The sequence below is a fragment of the Cryptomeria japonica genome, chromosome 9, assembly GCF_030272615.1.
Source record: "Cryptomeria japonica chromosome 9, Sugi_1.0, whole genome shotgun sequence".
Taxonomy (NCBI): Eukaryota; Viridiplantae; Streptophyta; class Pinopsida; order Cupressales; family Cupressaceae; genus Cryptomeria; species Cryptomeria japonica.
Genome location: NC_081413.1, coordinates 736,275,481 through 736,294,833, shown reverse-complemented (window position 1 = coordinate 736,294,833; position 19,353 = coordinate 736,275,481). Strand labels below are relative to the sequence as shown.

The 19,353-nt window shown below is 39.6% G+C and overlaps 1 protein-coding gene across 2 annotated transcripts in view; it reads right to left on the bottom strand.

Moving 5' to 3' along the window:
* Positions 1-19,353, bottom strand: part of LOC131038672 (cysteine synthase, chloroplastic/chromoplastic) — a 183,937-nt gene that overhangs the window by 55,946 nt on the left and 108,638 nt on the right. The window lies entirely within an intron of this gene.

Genomic DNA, 19,353 nt, shown 5'->3' with positions numbered 1-19,353 from the left:
ATTAATTTTTAATTAATCATATTTAATTATATCATTTTATATTTTAATTTTATTATTATCTTTTATTATTAAATTCTATTTCAAAGTGGGGATATTATTATAATTTATTATTAAATTCTATTTCAAAGTGGGGATATTATTATCATTTATCATTAAATTCTATTTCAAAGTGGGAATATTATTATCATTTATTATTAAATTCTATTTCAAAGTGGGGATATTACAATTTCACACAAGAACAATGAACTTCATGAGTTTGAGATCATGAGCGAATTTCATAATTTGGAGAGGAAGAACAAATTTGATGAGCAGGATAAGAGAAACAAACTTCAAGTACACCCCCTTTTGAGCGGACTTTGCAACTTCATGAGATGCCGGTTTGAAGAGATTTTACTACTTCATGAGTTGTAGGATGAAAGCGAACTTCATAAGTTCAAGGTTTGGAGCGAATCTTCTACAAGGGTAAACTTCATGACTTAGCAAATTGAAGCGAAATTCTTTACTTCATGTTTGAGCAAAATGGAGCGAACCAATAATAATGAACTTCATGAGTTCAAGAAGGAGACCGAATGTCAACTTCATGAATCAAGCTTCATGAGCGAATTTTAACTTCATGTTTGAGACAAGTGAGCTTCATATAGGGGGGCTTCAATGGAAAATTCCAACTTTACAAACTAAGGGATACAAATGAACTTACAAAATTAAGACACGAGCTAACTTCACAATTTCAAGGGTATGAGTGAAGTTCAAGAAAATGAAGAAGATTAAGGTGAGAGAAACTTAATGAACATCAAGGATGGAATACACTTCAAGAACTCCTCTTCGCGAGCAAAAAGAAAGCAACTTCAAGTGTTGTTTCATGATGATGAATTCTCTTTATATGCTCATATTAAGCTTATATATCAAGTGTATTTGATGCTTGTTTGTTTTGCAGAAAACGAAAAAAGGAAATAAGAGGATCAAACAAGAAGCATTCATTTGTGCAAAGATATGATCTACAACCTCAACTACATGAAGGAAGTCACAAGAGAAGGAATTTTGAAGGAGAGATACAAAGACAAAGGCATTCCAGCAGACAGTTTCAGAACAATCAATCAAAGTTAGAAGATCAAACCTACAAAGCGTGAAGTGGCATCCTAATCATCATCACAGTCACTATTTGCCAATCAAGGAAGGTTTACCTCTGCATGTCTTGATTCAACACACTCGACTCACTAGTGATGGCACGAACTCCGAGGCACCTACCCCTGATTTCTATTGGTCCACACTCGTGGAATGTAATTTTCTCATTGGCTATGGAGACGTTTGTTGTAACAAACCCTAATTAGGGTTTTTATCGTAAAATCCTGGCCATTCATTGTAAATGAGCTCTCTATAAAAGCTCAGGTTCTTCATTCATAAAGGCTAATAGTTAATAGCTAATAGTGAGTAGAATATAATCATAGAAGAGTAGCAATTAGAATAGCAATTAGAGTAGATTAGGAGAGGGAAGAATTGTTGGTATGACTTGTAAATGAGATACTCTTTTCATTGAAGTTATGGTGAAACTTGTTATTTCAACAAGCCTCATGGTTCTACTTCTCAATTTATTTTCATGTTTGATTAGATTGAATGGAGGAAGTTATTGAATGCTTTTATGTGGAATCCGCCTAATCCATACCACTAGCCTCTTGCTGCTTGTAAGTGCACCTTGTGTGGTCAACTGTAATAATATGAGCTTAACTTCGAATCGTTCTACACTCATTGCTTATGCATTAACTTGAATGGTGATCAATGTTTGATGGTATTGATTTGAACATCCTTAAAACATCCTTAGAAGATTGCACTGAGCTTGTGTCAAATTGTTCAGTTTGATGGTGAGACCTCGCTCAGTAGGATTCAATCTAGTCATTCACTCATCTTCCTACATTCATAGGATTAGAATAGACTCTCTTAAACCCTACCTCTTTTGCTCTTTTTTTATCTTCCAATTGAGTAGATAGGACCTAAGTTCCAGCAAATCAAGCATTCAGGCATTTCTAATGTAAGTCCCCTTGTGATTCCAGCAAAATCACATCAACCAACAGAGCTTTTCCACACGTAGTGACCCTACATTCATGAACCTTGGAGTCGTCACGAATGATCCTTAAGCTAATCTTCAGCATCCGAGAGATTTTGTTCAAGAGAGGATAAGATACTTATGGTATTTTATTCTGTGTTTGCATGTGCCTAAAAAACACATCAACAGAATTGGCACCAGAGGGAGGGCATGATCGCGATGAACGCCTGAACGATTGATATCCAAATTCTATCAATTCATGTTTGCGAAAGTAATTTTAAGGACTCTTCACACTCAATAGAATTAGGAGGCCCGGACAGCGAATGCGAACTCTAGAATAGGTGAATACAAGGAAGATTAGTGGAGAGTCATTTTCATGCTCGACATAATTGAAGTACAAGGAAGGCATGATTGTGGATACATGAGTGAAGCAGTTGATGCTAGAGTTTATCAAGGAAGCACTTCACACAGGTGGAACCAGTTGATCCTTCAAGCTGCATTTGAGATTTGCAAGATCTCTCTTTATTCCAGTAAAATCACATCAACCAACAGAGCTTATCCACACGTAGTGACCCTACATTCATGAACCTTGGAGTCGTCTCGAATGATCCTTAAGCTAATCTTCAGCATCTGAGAGATTTTGTTCAAGAGAGGATAAGATACTTATGGTATTTTATTTTGTGTTCGCATGTGCCTAAAAAACACATCAACAGGTTTGATGGTTCAAAATCCAAGCGAGGAGTCGGGGGAGGAATAGAATTGATAATCCCCAATGGTGAAGCTTGGCCGCCTATAGATTGCAATTTCATTGCACCAACAATGTAGCAGAGTATGAATCTTTGGTTCATGGACTGCTCTTGGCCATTAAAAAAGGAGCACAGATACTGCACTGTTTTGGAGATTCGGAAGTAATGGTCAGACAGGTTAGAAGACAATACACGTGCTATGACAAAAGGCTAAATTGTTATCGCAACTGTGTCTGGGACATAATAGAAAGTTTTGATGCCTTCAACATCAAGACCATTTTCTGATCACAAAACCAAGTTGTTGATTCATTGGCACAAGCTGCAAGCTCATTAGAACCACTGTCAATGCAGAGTCTGAAGAAGTTCACGTTTGAGTTGACACCAGTTCCGTCCATTCCTGATAATGTCACCAATTTTCAGGTGTTTGATGATGATAGACACATTATTGACTTCATCACAAGTTCAGATGTGTTCACAGCACAAATTATTAATGAAGAAGAGCCTCAAGAGGCTGAAATCGACATCAAAGGTGTCCTGAATCTCAAAACGAACACTATTCTTAGAGGGATGGTACAACTTGAAAGGATCTTTGACTGGGATCAGCTCAAGTCTCGCAAGGAAGGTGATTCCGAAGGAGGCATATGTGACAAAATCAACGTTGGCACGATAGATAATCAGAAGAATGTGCTGATTGGAAAAGTATGCACAACCCAAGAAAGGGACGAAATTCACATAAACATGAGAGAATTTCCAGCTATCATTGCTTGGGGGTATGAGGACCTAAAAACTTATGATACCTCAATCATAACACACACTATACCACTCAGGCCGGATTCAAAACCATTTAGGCAGAGGCAGAGGCAGCAACCAGTAAATGTTCTCTTGGAGCCTCTGATCTATCAAGAAGTGAAGAAACTGCTAGCTACCTGCATTATCTTTCCAGTAAGACATTCTACTTGGGTGGCCAACCTTGTCCCTATAAGGAAAAAGAACGGTGAAATCCGATTGTCCGTAGACTTCCGCAATTTGAACAGGGCATCGGAAAAAGATAACTACCCACTACCCTTGTTGGATGAGGTATTGTAGATGGTCAACGGATCCCAAATGATGTCATTTCTGGATGGGTGGTCCGAATACAACCAGGTAATGGTTGAATACGAAGATAGACTGAAGACAACATTCACCACTAAGTGGGGAGTGTTTTCTTACAGACAAATGCCTTTCGGTTTGATCAATGCAGGGGCAACATTTCAGTGCGCCAGGACATTGCTTTCAAGGACCTGGTAGGCAAGTGCATAATCATCTACATGGATGATTTAAAAGTGTTTTCTAAAAAAGAGAGAAGATCATGTGGATAATCTGCGAAAGGTTTTTCAGCGATGCGAGCAATTCGGGGTATTTCTAAACCCCAAAAAATGCATGTTCGGAGTGACTGAAGGAAAGTTACTCGGACATGTAATCTCAGATAGAGGGATCTCAATTGACCCCGATATAATCAAAGCCATATTACAGATCAACCTTCCCGCAAGCAAGAAGGAGCTGAAATCATATTTCGCGAAGATAAATTTTGTTAGAAAATTTATAATTGGATTTGCTGAGATCGCCTGCCCCCTCAATGACATGCTCAAGAAGGATGCCAAGATAGAATGGACCCCGGTGACCAAAAAGAGCTTTTGAAGAGATCAAACAAGCTATCATCCAGGCACTAGTTTTGGTAAGCCCGGATTATCTACGGCCATTCTACATCTATTCTTTTGCTTCTGAGCACACTTGTGCAACAATTCTAACTCAGCGAAAAGAAGAAGGGGAACACCTGATAGCATTCATGAGTACCCCGACACCTGCACCAGCATCAATTACTTCAGGGAACACCCGATAGCATTCATGAGTACCTCGTTGAAGGATGCAAAGCTAAGGTACCCCAATATAGAAAAGCAATCCTATGCACTGGTTAAGGCCATCAAGAAGTTCCGGCACTATATATTAAGGAGTAAGATACATGCCATAGTGCCAGATGTTGCTGTGAAAACACTGCCGATGCATAATGAGCTAGGAGAAAGGAGAGGTAAATGGGTGACCATCATCCAAGAGCATGATATTGAAATCCAGCCCATGAAGCTACTTAAAGGTTAGGCTTTAACGCAAACCCTCGCATAAGAATGTTTGGGGATCATACATCAGCAGTACCTACTTGAACAGTTCTCACCCGATGAATGGTATGATGACATCACGTTCTATTTGCTCAATCAGAGATGTCCATCACACCTCAATCCAGTGCAGAAAAGAGCTCTAAGAATGAAAAGAAGCCGCTTTATGCTGAAAGGAGTTGTATTGTACCAGAAGAACCATTAGGGGATTTACCTAAGGTGCGTAAATCGAGAAGAAGCAAAACATATCATGGAGCAATTCCACGCTAAGTATGGAAACAGGCATGGGTCAGGCTTGGCAACAACCCACCAGATATTAAGGGCAAGCTATTCTTGGCCTACCCTATTCAAAGACACCCATGAACACGTGAAAACCTGTCATGTTTGCCAACTAGCTACAACCAAGGAACGGACCCCAGCAATGCCGTTGTAGCCAGTCGTGGAGGTGAAACCATTCCCTCAATGGGCACTCAACTTTATTGATATGATCAATCCACCTTCCTCTGCGTAGCTCAGGTACATTCTAACCACTTCCAATTACTGTACGAGGTGGTCCGAGGCTCAATCTTTGAAACAATGCAATGTTGATGTTGTTATTAAATTTTTTGAAGAAAATATTATTACACGCTTTGGATCTCCGCATTCTTTAGTCTGTGATAATGGGCTTGCATTTGCATTATTAAAATTTTCCGACTGGGCTTTTGATTACAGGATAACGTTAAAAATTTCATCCAACTACTATCCCCAAAGGAACGGTCTAGCTGAGTCCACCAATAAGAACCTACTACAAGTGATCAAAAAACTGCTTGATAAAAATCCAAAAGATTGGCACACCCAACTCAAGTTCACCCCTTGGGCAGACCACACAAGACTTAAGTCAACCATTGGAACATCACCATATCACTTGGTATACAGACTTGATCCCATTTTTCCTGTACAACTAAGAATTCCCACGTTGTAGTTCATGAAAGAGTATCTAGGGATCGATAACAATGTCAAAGCCAGGCTATCCCAACTGTTATATTTGGAAGAGAAAAGAGACAACCCAAGCATCCGGAGGTGGTCAAACGTTGGTTTGACAAGAGAAAAAAGGTGAAAGCCTTTCATATTTCAGACGTTGTCCTTTGCTGGGACAAAGCACATGAGCGAAAAGGAGAGCATGAGATATTCGATAATCTATGGCTCGTTCCTTTCCAAATTTCTAAAATCCTGGGAGAAAATGCATTCCGATTGAAGACCCTAACAGGTGAGCACGTTCCCTTGCCTGTAAACGATCAATTCCTTAAGCATTACTTCCAGACTTAGGTTTCTTTTGAAGCCTTTCCAGTTTAAATATTAGAATAGTATTTCCATTTTCCTGCTCTAGTTTAGTTTGCTTTCTGTTTTAGTTTAGATTTTCTTTTGAGAGGGTTGGTCTTCTGTCATTTTGGAAGGAGAGTTTGCGTTCGGTGTACGGCATTGGTATACAAAGTCAGAGTTTCGTGACCTACCACCTCTTTGATCATAGCTTTGGTAGGACACTTGATCATTGGAGCACCCCATAGAGAGGTCGGATCGATCTAGATAACCTTTCACTTCAAAATCTTGTTTCTCGTCAAAATTCATCCTCAACATCATGATTATTGCACAACACACTTAATGATTGCAACTTAAAAGCACAAAATTCAACTCAACGCAACTTAATTCAAGTCAAAAGGCAATTTAAAACGCACAGAATAAAATTGTTTAAGTAGCCCGTTTTAACGCACTTTCAAGTTTCAAGTTGTTTGACTGTTTAAACAATTTTTCATGCTAACGTCATCTTCGGGCACTGCTAACCTGTATTTTCATATTAAAACATGTCTTGTAATCTGTGTTCGGGTGTGCAGAATAAATGCCTAAGCAGGCGACAAAATCTTCAAAGGCACTCGACGCGCTAGGAGCATCGCAGACCTCCAGAGTAGACATCCCTCGTAAGCTTGAAAAAATGAAATATCAGTATTAGGGAGGACTAATCAAAGAGTCAAAAGTTCAAAGTATTTGGGACAATATAGGGGATACAGACCTCGAGCACATAGACATTCAGGACTTCAGAAACAGGGTGCACTCTCCCAATGCATATGGCAAACCCAGACGGATGTTGGAGAGTGATATTGCTTAGGTTGTTGGTTTCCCACCAACAGTACAAAATTATGAGCTTGTGGTTGAAGCCGCCAAGCGCTACCAGCCTGAAACCAGATTAGTGGTGGTAAGGGGATGGTAATGGCTGACTTCATACCTGAGGCTATTGGAGAAACATTTGATATCCCATAACTTGAACGCGCCACTGCATTAACCATTGACGAAGCCCAACTCGCTTATGACATGAATCCTATTCAGTGCAAAACACTGATAAATGAAAAATGGTTTAAAGAAAGAAAAGCCCCGAGCATTAGGATTGGCAAAAAGACCCGTAGAAGCAAGTTCAACAACGAATATGGGGACATGGTTACCTTACTCAGTCGGGTCATGGGACTTCCCCACTCCAACCTATTTGAGGAGTAGATGTTCTATTTTACCGAGCAGGTCTTCAGTGGGAAGGCTAAGTTTGATTGGGCTCAAATAATTAGCGACAAGATTCATACACAGATGGTTGACCTCGAGGAGAGAAAGTACTTCACCATGACCTCCTACTTAGTCTATATGTTTGCTCGGCATCAGCCACTACCAAGATTGATCAAAAAGAGTGAGGATTGATCAAAAAGGGTGAGATTGGGAACGGGCCAAATCAAGTGAAAGTGTATGATTGCTACCCTTAGTTGCATAACTATAACATAGCTCAGAGAGAGAAAAACAACATTGCATATGCATTTGGTTAGTATGAGCGTGTAAATGATGCTTTTACAATGGGCATGGTTAGATTGATGCAAGCTGGGTTACACATAAGATTATCAAAGGAGGCTACCACACTGATTTGGAAGTACGACGCATGGTTGATTCAGTTCCCTCGATTCTCCTACATAAAAATATTAGACTTTGAGGGAACACCATATCGGCTTCCCTATTACCCATCAGACAAATTGGTCCTCATGGAGGTTGCAAGACAAGCACACCCAGCGGGCAACATACTCAGGGACAAAAAGCAATCGAGATTCACATTCCCAATGATCATAGGCAACCTTGATGTGCACTTCAACAATTTTGTGCAAGCCGAGGAATCATTCGACGAACCGGCATCATATTGCTTGCAGGAGCACTTCCCTTGGAAGTGCTTCGATCCCACTAGATTGGGAAAGAAGGCTTATGGCAGGCATTGCAAGGCTAAGGCGTCCATAGAGGACTACTAGAGCAATTGTCCAGATGACATTGAGGTCCGCCGGCGAGAATACTCAAGATTGAGTGTTCAGCAAATGCGACTTTATGAGTATCGCCAGGTCCCAGATCAGGTAACAGACTATGGGGACTGCTTGCAAATTCAGAAGTATGAGGTAGTCAAAGACCCAATCACGGACTTTGAGGCCATCATGGAAGGTCCAAGAAGATACACCGACAACTAGCTAGCCCAACAAATAGAGAGGCTAACCCATGAGCAAACCCAATTTACCTATAATATGATGGGTACTTTGGATTCCCAAATTCCCAGTCTTCAGAAGATGAGGGAACATCAAGCACGCCAAGGGAGGAGGTTGAAAACCCGAGAAGAAAAGAAAGAAGGCAAGGGCCAATAGGGGAACCCAGCCATCAAAAAGAACAAGAAGGGATGACACCACAGTTAAGGGAGAAAAGGAAGAAGATAGAACTCAAGAACCCAGTAGAACTGAGGAGCAACCACTACTAGACGCTACGCATCAATTGCACAGTGAGGTGGGAGAAAAATCAATGGTGAGTAAAGGACCAGATAATGCACCCAATCCTCCTTCTATGTTCGATCAGTTATGGATAGGCAGTGAATCAGCTGAGGCATCCAAAGAGCAAGGTGGGGATTTGGTAGTCACATCAGGACAAACCATCCCTCACGGCTAGTTGATAGCCCGCGCACAGCGAAAAGCGGTCGTCAAGCCACCAATTAACTAGCATATCAGGTTGCATTAGCGGACTATAGTATCGCATCCTTCCCGATAGGGAGAGCAACCAAAGAACAGGAGAGAGAAGAATTCAAGGATTCTGTGCAGAATGTGCTCAGGTAGCTAGATGAAATAACCGCGGAAAGGGATATGTATCGAGCTTGTGCTGAGCAAACCGAGGAATACGTAGATCATCTATTAAGACTTCTACAACATACTGCTGAGTCCCACATTCCTCCATTGGCGTTGGCACATAAAACTACAGCTAAATTCGAAGGAGTGCACGACACCGCCAAGGCGGTCAAAGAATGGATCTGGGGCATTAAGGCAAGAGGGAAGAGAATCATCGATGATGTATTTGAAGTAACAATCAAAATACATTCAACCGGCTAAAGATGGTGGAGGTAGAGAAAGAGTACGCCAAAATCCAGGAGATGATTGGCATGGCTCAACCACTCATGAGGGCTCTCTTTTGGATTCACGCTTAGATTCCCACACTGCATACTATCCTAGATCCCCATGACATCAACAATTTCAAAGAATGGTATTGGATAATCTTCATGAAGATGGACATGGCGGACATCATCAGAAAAACTCAGGAGTGCGAGGACGACTTGTCTGGTATTGAGAGCATCGGTGAAGATATCCTCAAGGCATTGGTCACTGGTTGGAAGGATAGCATGGGAGGTGACGATGTAATGTCACAACGAAATGGCAGGTTGAGGGCCGATAAAACTACATACTTTGCGGAAGACATCGAATGCATCAGCAGACTGCATGCGGATATACTGCGGTTTGAGGATCGTCAATTGCATTGGCACGAGTGGGTGAGGATAGTAGACACGCATCTGGAGGGCACGCGGTTCAAAATGCATAATCCTCCCATTCCTGCGGTTTGAGGATCGTCAATTGCATTGGCACGAGTGGGTGAGGATAGTAGACATGCATCTGGAGGGCACGCGGTTCAAAATGCGTAATCCTCCCATTCCTTCTGATAAGGAATTATTCCCGGTTTACATGAGGTTTCAGGAATATGTTCGAGAAGAGCGTGTGGCAAACCGGGACATCTGGAAAGGGTACTTGCGAGAGGATATTGAATTTTTGGTGAAAGAATCTGCCTCGAGAAAGGAAAAAGTGCTTTCATAAAAATATTTGTTTCTTTTAAATTCCAAATGCACTTTTCCAAGCTAGTTACTTCTTTTCAACAACCCAAAGTCATTGCAGATTTTGAGCTCCGTGCAAGTGCACTTTTTGGGGAGCAACTTTATGTTGGGTAGTTATTAGTTAGTTGGTAGTTGGTAGGGGATATTTTGTTCCTTATCAATAGGTATGGGCAGTCATACTTTGTAGGATGAATCTGGGCCACCTGTAAGATTAAATCTTGGCCATTCATCCATTTTTGAAAATCTATATAAGGGATGGTTTCTCCCTCATTTTGTAAGAAGTCTAAGGTTGTTGCTGAAACTCTGGCAAAATTAATGTAGAATTAATGGAAATTAAAGTTGTCTTGTTTCCTTGTGAATGCATGGTCTCCTTCACCATTTAATTTTCTTGTTATGTATTTTGATTTCAGATAGTATTTTTAAGATAATATTTGATAGAAACCTTGGTGTTCATACCATTAAGGATTGGCTGATTGCCATTTCCCCCTGCATGGTTAGTCTGAACCAATTTATATGCTCAGTTCGGTTGTTAAACATCAAATGAATGGATGTCGAATTCTGCATTTATGTTTAGTAGCATGAAAATCTAACTCCCTTCGAATATTGCACTAGATTTTATAGCATTGTGCTTTATTAGCTGATAATGTTAAACCTGGTTTTTTAAGGTTTCCATCTTTTTTCTTGAATATGCTATCTTAGATAGATTAATTAGATATTTTCTATCTCTTTCCCTTTCAATTTCTTTTTTTTTAATCAAAGTTGAAGCCTAAGCAGCATCATGTCAAAGATAAAATATGATGGAATCAAGACTATATAGTCTTAGGGAACCCGTATGAACATAACCGATTCTACCTAATCATAAGTCACCTTTGTGTTTCCAACAAAACACATCAGACCGTTGAGCTATCCTGCAGTCATGATCTGACAGTCGAAACATTGAGGTCACCCCCATTGATCGATTTGAAACAGCATTAGGATTTCCTTATACAAGAGGATAGGATACTCAACAAGTAAATTCAATTCTGCGTTGGCCAAATAGAGTTGTAGCAATACGATTTTAGCCATGTCAACAACTAGGAAATAATGTCGAATTTCATTTTTCTCCAGACATCTTCATATATAATAAATATGCTTTGTTTTATTGTTCCATGTCGATGCTTAATCTTGATGGTCAACCTGTATTGGAAACGAATATGAACTATGATCTTTGATTGACGTATAGCTTGACCTCCAGTCTTGAATTGGGACATGACAGAATGCCTAAGAACATTGTTAGCAACAAGGACAACAAGTTTTTGACTTTGCTTTGGCAGGAACTATTCAATTGTGTGGGACAGAGCTCACTCCCAACACTAGTTACCACCCACAAACAAATGGGAAAATGAAAATTGTCAACAAGTGGGTTGAAGTGCACCTTTGTAATTATGTTTCAGGGCAGCAGAAGGCTTGGGTGGAGTGGTTACATATGGATGAGTATTCTTATAAGTCCACCTATCACATGTCCATCAAGATGTATCCTTTCATGGCTTTGTATGAATATGAAGCTCCTAACTTCATTGAACTATTGTTTTGTGATAGTAGAGTGCCTAAGGTTAAGCATTTATTTTCGCGCAGTCAGGACATTATGAAATATTTGAAAGGTAACCTACAACATGCTCAAAGTCAATAAAATTTGTATACAAACCGACACCGTGTTGAGTGTGCATTTGAGGCAGGAAACATGGTTTATTTGAGATTGTATCCCTATACATAATCTACACTCAAGAAAAGTGGATCAAAAATGTTGAGCCATGTTTTTATGGCCCATTCAAGATCTCTAAGAAGATTGGAGGAGTGGCTTATGAGTTGGAGCTATCCAAGAGTAGCAAGGTGCACATGTTTCCCACATGTCACACCTCAAAATGGTGTTTCGAAAATGTTGTTCCCTCTTCTGAGTTAGCCCCTTTGGATGAGGAAGGAAAACGTGTATTTTCCAAAGGCAGTAATTCATTATAGGGAACAAAATTTGTGGAAGAGGACTACTAGGGATATTTGGTGAAGTGGAAGAACTTACCACAAGAGGATGTTACCTGGGAGAGTGCGTAGATTTTACAACATCTAGGCTTGCAATTGCTTGGTGACAAGAAATTCTGGGGAGGAAGAATTGTAATGTCCCCTTCTCAAACCTAGTTAACAAGTAAGACCATTAGCCTATTCCTAAGTTCCCATTGGCTATTCGATGGTGGTAAGGGGACTCCATTGATCTTGCAAAGTTTGGTTTTGGCATCTAATGGTGGTTTTGAGATCAGTTGGTATCTATTGATAGCGAAAGCTTGCACTTTCTATCAACGCAGAATAGAATGTTGAGTGTATCCTATCCTCTCTTGGATAAGGAGATCTCTAATGTTGTTCAGATTGATCATAAGAGATAACCTCAAGGTTCCAACTGTCAGGTCTTGACTTGCTCAGGATAACCCAGTGGTCAATGTGTTTTGCTAGTAATCATAAGGGGACTTATGCATCTGACAAGCTGGCCTACGTCTGGTATGGCTATCCAATGACGCTTTACTTCTCAAAATGGGGAAATAAATAGCAAAGGGATAGGGTTTAGAGATCTTAGGGACAATGACAGTAACAATTGGTGCTACAGGTAGACAAATTTCGAATAAACAAGTTCTTGCTCAGCCAGAGATAAACTCACAACTCCATTGGAATAGTGCAAACTCCAAAGGAGTAAAAGGATTTTCAGACTATGGATATTCATTCAGATACCCAATTCTGGCACAATCTGAAATAGACATTCACAGTTGAACTAAGAGCAACAGTAGGCTCAGATTGACCATGCATAGAGACCTACAATCAGCAAGCCTCCAATGGTATGAACTTGAAATCAAATCAAATATCCTCACACTCCACCATTAAGATCACTGAACTTTGCTAACTTGATGAAAAGAAACCATAGAGACAAGTTAGAGCAAAATGGCAAAAACACGATTCTTCGATGCTTTATTCATTTGTGATATTACAACAATTTCTATCCAACAATCCTACTCTATTCTACTTCTACTTCTAACTACTGCTACTTCTACTTCTAACTACTGCTACTTCTAAATTGCTAGCCTCTAAAATCTAATCTTCTAACCCCCCTCAATGAGAGAGGTACTGCCCTTTTATAGATTTTACATTTTGAATCAATGGCTGTAATATTCCTCGCCCCCCTTGGTAGGATATTTCGTTTGCAATTTTGGCACAATATTTTTAGTTTATTTGATGTTCCATTTATCAAACTCAAAACATTGTATGATATGTGAATTGAGTGGGTTCCAACGTATAATGAAAGAACATGACTGAGAAGCAATATTATGATATTCTAACAGTCAATGTCTGATTTACAATATATTAATGCCCAGAAATTATAATCAGACCCTTTACAAACTCAGAAAGATCACTTGAAGGCAATACTAAGCACTCCAATGACTATAACAACCTTAACTACCCACCCAGCTTTAACAGTTTGACTGTAACAGCAATTATTACATCAATTTCTCTGTGTATACTTGTCTGATTGCAAACTAGTATGACCCAGAAATGTACAGCAGTTAAGAGATTCAGTTCTGAGCATCAATCACACACATCTATGACCAGGTAGAGCTCAGAAATGTGCACAACAGTTCACCATCTCTGATTTACATATATATATAGACTTGAATATTCAATAACAACAATTACAATGAACATAACCAACCTGGAATCATGAAGATTGGTGGCAACAATCTAAATATTGTCTGTGCAGGCAGCGAATGGCTCTGTCCAACCAATGTATGAGGCTTAAACCCTATAATAAATTGACTATTAATAACAACTCAGCTTATAGCAGTAGATTTTAAAAACTCTTACCGACTTTAGCACGATATTGGTCCAAATCACTGTAGCGTGGTACAGTTCACGATGGTACTGTAGCAGCTACTGTAGGGCGGGTACTGTATCGTTTCACTGTTCACGGGCACTATAGCAACAGGTACAAACTTCTGGTCTGCATATCAAACCCTTGTAAAACCTATGCAAACTCTCCAATGAAGCTCCACTATGTTTCCTAGATGAAAACACTCAATAATCCTCCTGACTGTGTCTTCCAACAGAGAAGAGAATGCTGGCAAAGAGGGATTTCTTCCTCCAAGCCCAATAATCAGATTCCCAAGAAATCCAACAGCATAACATTAGTCTCATCCAAAGCATACTGAAAGTGAGCTCTTCAATCCAATTTATAACTTCTTCATAAGAGCCCACTCACTTGTCTTGTCAATGTGGGATAATAAAACACTTTATTATATTTTATCCCTCTTTATGTGTGCAATGTACCTTTAGAAAAGAAAGGGGACATTTAATATTTATGACTTAATACTTTATTATCCCACTATAGTCATTTATTAAATAAAGTTAAATATTTAAATTTAACTTTATAATTTGCTTTAAATAATAAATATTAAATGACTATAAATGTCTGCCAACCTCCTAAATATTAACCATGAAATCTCTGGAGCCCACTGAAGATCTAGATCAATCTAAAGTGACTTACTATAAATAGTAAGCCAAAAATGCATCAAATCACCTTAGAATGACCTACAACTGAAAATGCCTAGGCAAAATTCCTCCAAGATCCCTTATGTGTCCTGGTTAGCCTACGGGACCATGGGAAAATAGGCTAACAACAAATCGTGAGCTAACTGGCTAGAAAGGGAACATTACAATGGCGAAGATTCCACCCATCCAATGGCTTTGATCTGCCTTCTAAAAATCTTGACAGCTTTCTGGTTAATGACCTCAACAACCTCCAACCACTTTCTCAACTACCTTCAACTGTTTTCAATTAATCCTAATAGAAGACAAAAATGCACAGGGCTCAAGGCACAAAAGGGTAAATCTGGTAGCTGGGAAATAACCAACTTGTGGCCCCCTTTTGAATTTCATTAAATCGGGCCCACAAGTATTCATCTTACAATAAAGCAATTGCTTTTACAATAAATTTATTTTATGTTATCTCCAACTGTTCTTTTTTTGTTTTTGCAAGTCCTATAACATTTTGCGTCTTCCAAAATTCTAGAAACAACACCAATTGGATCTATAGCGCACCATTGTATAACTCTTTCTTCAATCTTATGCCCTAGCTCTTAACATGTTGCCTTACTGATGGTGGTAGGGGTCCTTGCTCATCCAACCCTTCTTGCTTTGTTTTTGGCTCCACTCACTGACATCTTCAAGAAGCTAGCATGGAATTCTCTCTCTGGCTTTATCCTAGGAATCCTTCAGAGGGTAGTGTTGTAGAGCCTTCTTTGTCCCAACCATCCCCACATGGCCTCCTTTTGTGTCCTCCATCCTACATGAACACATAGATCAAGGATCAATCATCATTTCACTATTTACTCATTCCTTGAAGGATTTGAACATTATTGTGTCCGAGAGGGTCTTTGGGCTTGAGAAAGTGATGAACTTCATAAGCTTGGGATGAATGAGAGAGGCAGCTTGGGAGTGAAGACTTTCCCTAATTTCGAGCTTCAATCAAGGCTGATTTTGAAAAGCCTCTTTTGTTTGTCAAGGAAGGGTCCTTGATGCCTCCCAATCTCACCCTTTGTGATTGCAAAATCCAACCTTGAGACATAAATTTGGGAATGAACCTCGACATTTGGAGGAGTATTAGGAGCATCACCAAATATTGGCACAAACCAAGAAAGTTCGGCTTGAATCTTGGCCTTGGAAGGGTCATTGGGAACAATGCTTTACTCCAACCAAAGTTTGGACATTCATACCTAAAACTCGGCCTAAACTTCAGCCTTTTCTATGGGGTTGGCAAGCAAAAAGTTCAGAAAACTCCGAACTTTCGTCAAGTTTTGATCAACTTTGGTCCTAAGTTCAGTGTTTTCAGGCATTTTGGAATGCCAAAGGTTTAGAAAAGTCCGAACTTTTCTTAGGAAAAGCATGAACTTCGGTAAGGCTTAGGGAATGAGGTTGTTTCTTTGGCAAACACCGAGTTTAGGTCTGCACTTCAGCTTCATACCTTGTTCCTACTTCATTGCCTTGGCCTATATCCTCCTAAACACTTAAATCTGATGCTGCAATCCTTTGCTCATTCTTATGAGGAGTCCTTGATGCCCTTACTTGAAGTTTAGTGGCACGAAATGATTAAAACTCACCTCTTTTTCACTGCAAACTCATGAAATTCGGTATTAACTTCAGTCTTGGAAGGCAGAAAATCTAGCAAACATCGAAATCTTATCAGTTTTGGGGAACTTCGGTATAAACTTCAGGTTTTTCAAGCAAAATGTTCTGCAAACACCGAAATTCTCTCATGCCTTAGTGAATTTTGGTCCTTTTTTGGCATTTTCCAAGGGATTTTCAGACAAAAAGCTCAGCAAATACCGAGCTTGCAGAGGTAAAGATGAATGTCGATCCTTTTTCAGGCACTGGAAGAAGCTTTTAAAACATGGCTTATTCATTCTTCCCTTTGCCAAAGCCGAACTTGAAGATGTCCATAATGAATTTCGACCTTTCTTTAGGCCTTTGAAAGAGTCTTTGAAACAGCAATAAGCCTGATTTTTATGCCTCAACCAAACTTTGCAAGGCGAAGGATGAAATTTGGTGTATGCTTAGGCATTCTCAAAAGTCTTCTAGGGAGCAAACTTGAGAAAAACCTCTGAGGAAGGAGGGTCAAAAGATTAAGGCACATTCCCATCTTTCCCTTGGATCAAGTTACGTTCTTGAATGATCAGGTTTTCTTCTTACTCCATGGCCTAAATCCTTCACGTTTCAGTTTCACCCTATGTTATGCTTGGACTTGATTCTGACTTCCTATATCCCCAAGGTTCTCTCTCTCTCTCTCTCTCTCTCTCTCTCTCTCTCTCTCTCTCTCTCTCTCTCACATGACTAGCAAGGCAAAAAAAAGGAAGGGCGTCCCTGTCGGAGACAAGAAGTGTGTGCACAACACAACAGTATCCAGGATTATGATGATAATTTTGGAAGTGTTTTTGCCTCTTGGGCTATCTCCACACTTCTTGGAGAACTCACCTATTTTTAGTAAGTTCCTGTTTTAGAGCCTGACATCATCCCTCAACTTCAATTAGCTCATGGCACGATCAGTTTAGGTTTCCAATGTCTTGGTGATGCTTTCAACAATTTGATAAAAAATATTTAACATATGCACTAAAGTTGCAATATTATTGTTTATTATTTTACTTTAGTGTTATATTTTTAAAAGTAACATAATGTCCCCTCAAGTGAACGCTTAGGGAAGGGGGACTTGCACATAAGTTGATTTAAAATTATCAAAAAGGACATTTGAGGGAAAATGAATTATTTTAAATTTAATATTGCTCTTTTTCCTCCAACTCTATAAAAGGAGGTATCGGGCTCTCGTTTGTATGTTGAAGAGTACACATCACACGATGTCGTCGGATTGAACCAAAGAGTTCTTCCAAGGATTGATCAAGGAGGAAAACCCTTATCAAATCATTGGTTTCAGATCTGAGAGATGGTCCCTAGCTGGTTGCAGTGATTTCACATAGGAATCACCTTTGTTTTGACAGTTTTCGTAGTTCAGGGCTTTATAAAAAAATGAAAATTTTCAAGGTCATTTGTTTGCAGGTTTCTAAAGTTTGTTTCTTGGTAAATATGCAGAGATTTTGTTACATTTTGAATGTGTTTCAAGAATCCTATTGCTGAGCCACACAGTTGTTGTTTAATGGTGATGACTCTAATAGGGTCATACCACCATTTCCTGCTTGAAAAGGAGACAAATTGGGTCGAACATCATGGCAATCATTTCTGAGGAGTTTCTCACGCCTGGCCGACTATGTTTAGGATTTTTTTACCAGTTTTCAGGCTTGCACGAATTTCAATGTACATCTGTACCAGGCCATATAGACTTCCCTGGAGCTGGACATGGGGCTTTTAATAACCTAAGTGCTACCTTTAGGCTATTGATCATTGCCTACTGTGGAGGTCTAGCCCTCTTATGCACTGATATTCACTTAGGAGGGGTTACTTTCAAGGGTAAAGGCCATTAAGGGGGCTGTATACATGCACAGTACCAGTTGTACTATCATTACAGATAAGCTAATGTGCTCAGAAGAAAAGTAAGTTCAGACTTGTGATATCAAGTTTTGATCTTTGAAAGAAGTTTGAAGGTGATTGAAGTTTTGTTGTTCGTTGTTGGCTATTGGGAGGCGAGTTTGGGATGTTGCATGTACACATTGCAGTTGCACGGGCCTGGATGTGGTCTGGAAACTCAACTTACAGACCTGTAACCTTATTTGACAGATCTACATTGCATGAGGCAGTGAAAGAGAGTTGTTATCTGAGATGCATCAGCTCTTATTAGTAGTGGGTAGTGTGGTGAATGTAGTGGGAAACTATCTGGGCACCTTAGCATTGCTGGGTTGACTGATGCAAAGCATTCTTTGGCCAGTTCAAACCTGCAACATGAACCTTTATTAATCCTCCTGAGGTATTTTTCTGTTGTGATCAATTTGTCTAAGGAGTGCTACACATTAGCCTAGGCAAACAAGGGTATTAATATTTTTTGATGATTTATTTTGGTTAAGCGAAATGGGCAAAACAAAGATCTGGTTTGGCAGATAAGCACAAGTAAACTCATACTTACCCCTTCAAAGCCTTCTTATTATGTGCACAAGATAGACTTTGATTAGACTGGGAAAAACATATACAACTTGATCTGAAGTTGTCTAATGGTTCCCCCTTCCCTGAAAACACCGCTAAAGACCTCTATAACCTTTTGATTGGGAAAATGACTGCAACTCTTAACTGAATGAAATCTGAAACGAAATAGATACCTCTGGCTTGGTGATGAGGATGTTATTTGTTGTGGGTTTCTTTTCTAGTACACAAAATGTTTCATCCTAAAATCAAATATAAGTTTCACTATTTCAGAGAACATCTTGCTATAGAAAGCCTGACTACATTCTGAAGGTACAGGATTATTCCAATTTGATGCATTGTCAAGTAAACATGAATATTTTAGGTGTAATTTAAGGAAACTTTTCAACTTGCCATAACTCACAATATACCACGTTTGATCCACCTTTTCTGGTCTTTGTTTCCTTAAATCAATTTTATAATTACATTTATATTGGGTGGTTATATATAGACAACTGCAAGTCTTGAATGTTTTAGGACACCTCCCAGACTTGGGGAGAAGATGTGACTTGTTGAGGATTTCTTGTCTACAGCCAAAAAAGTCTCATTCTA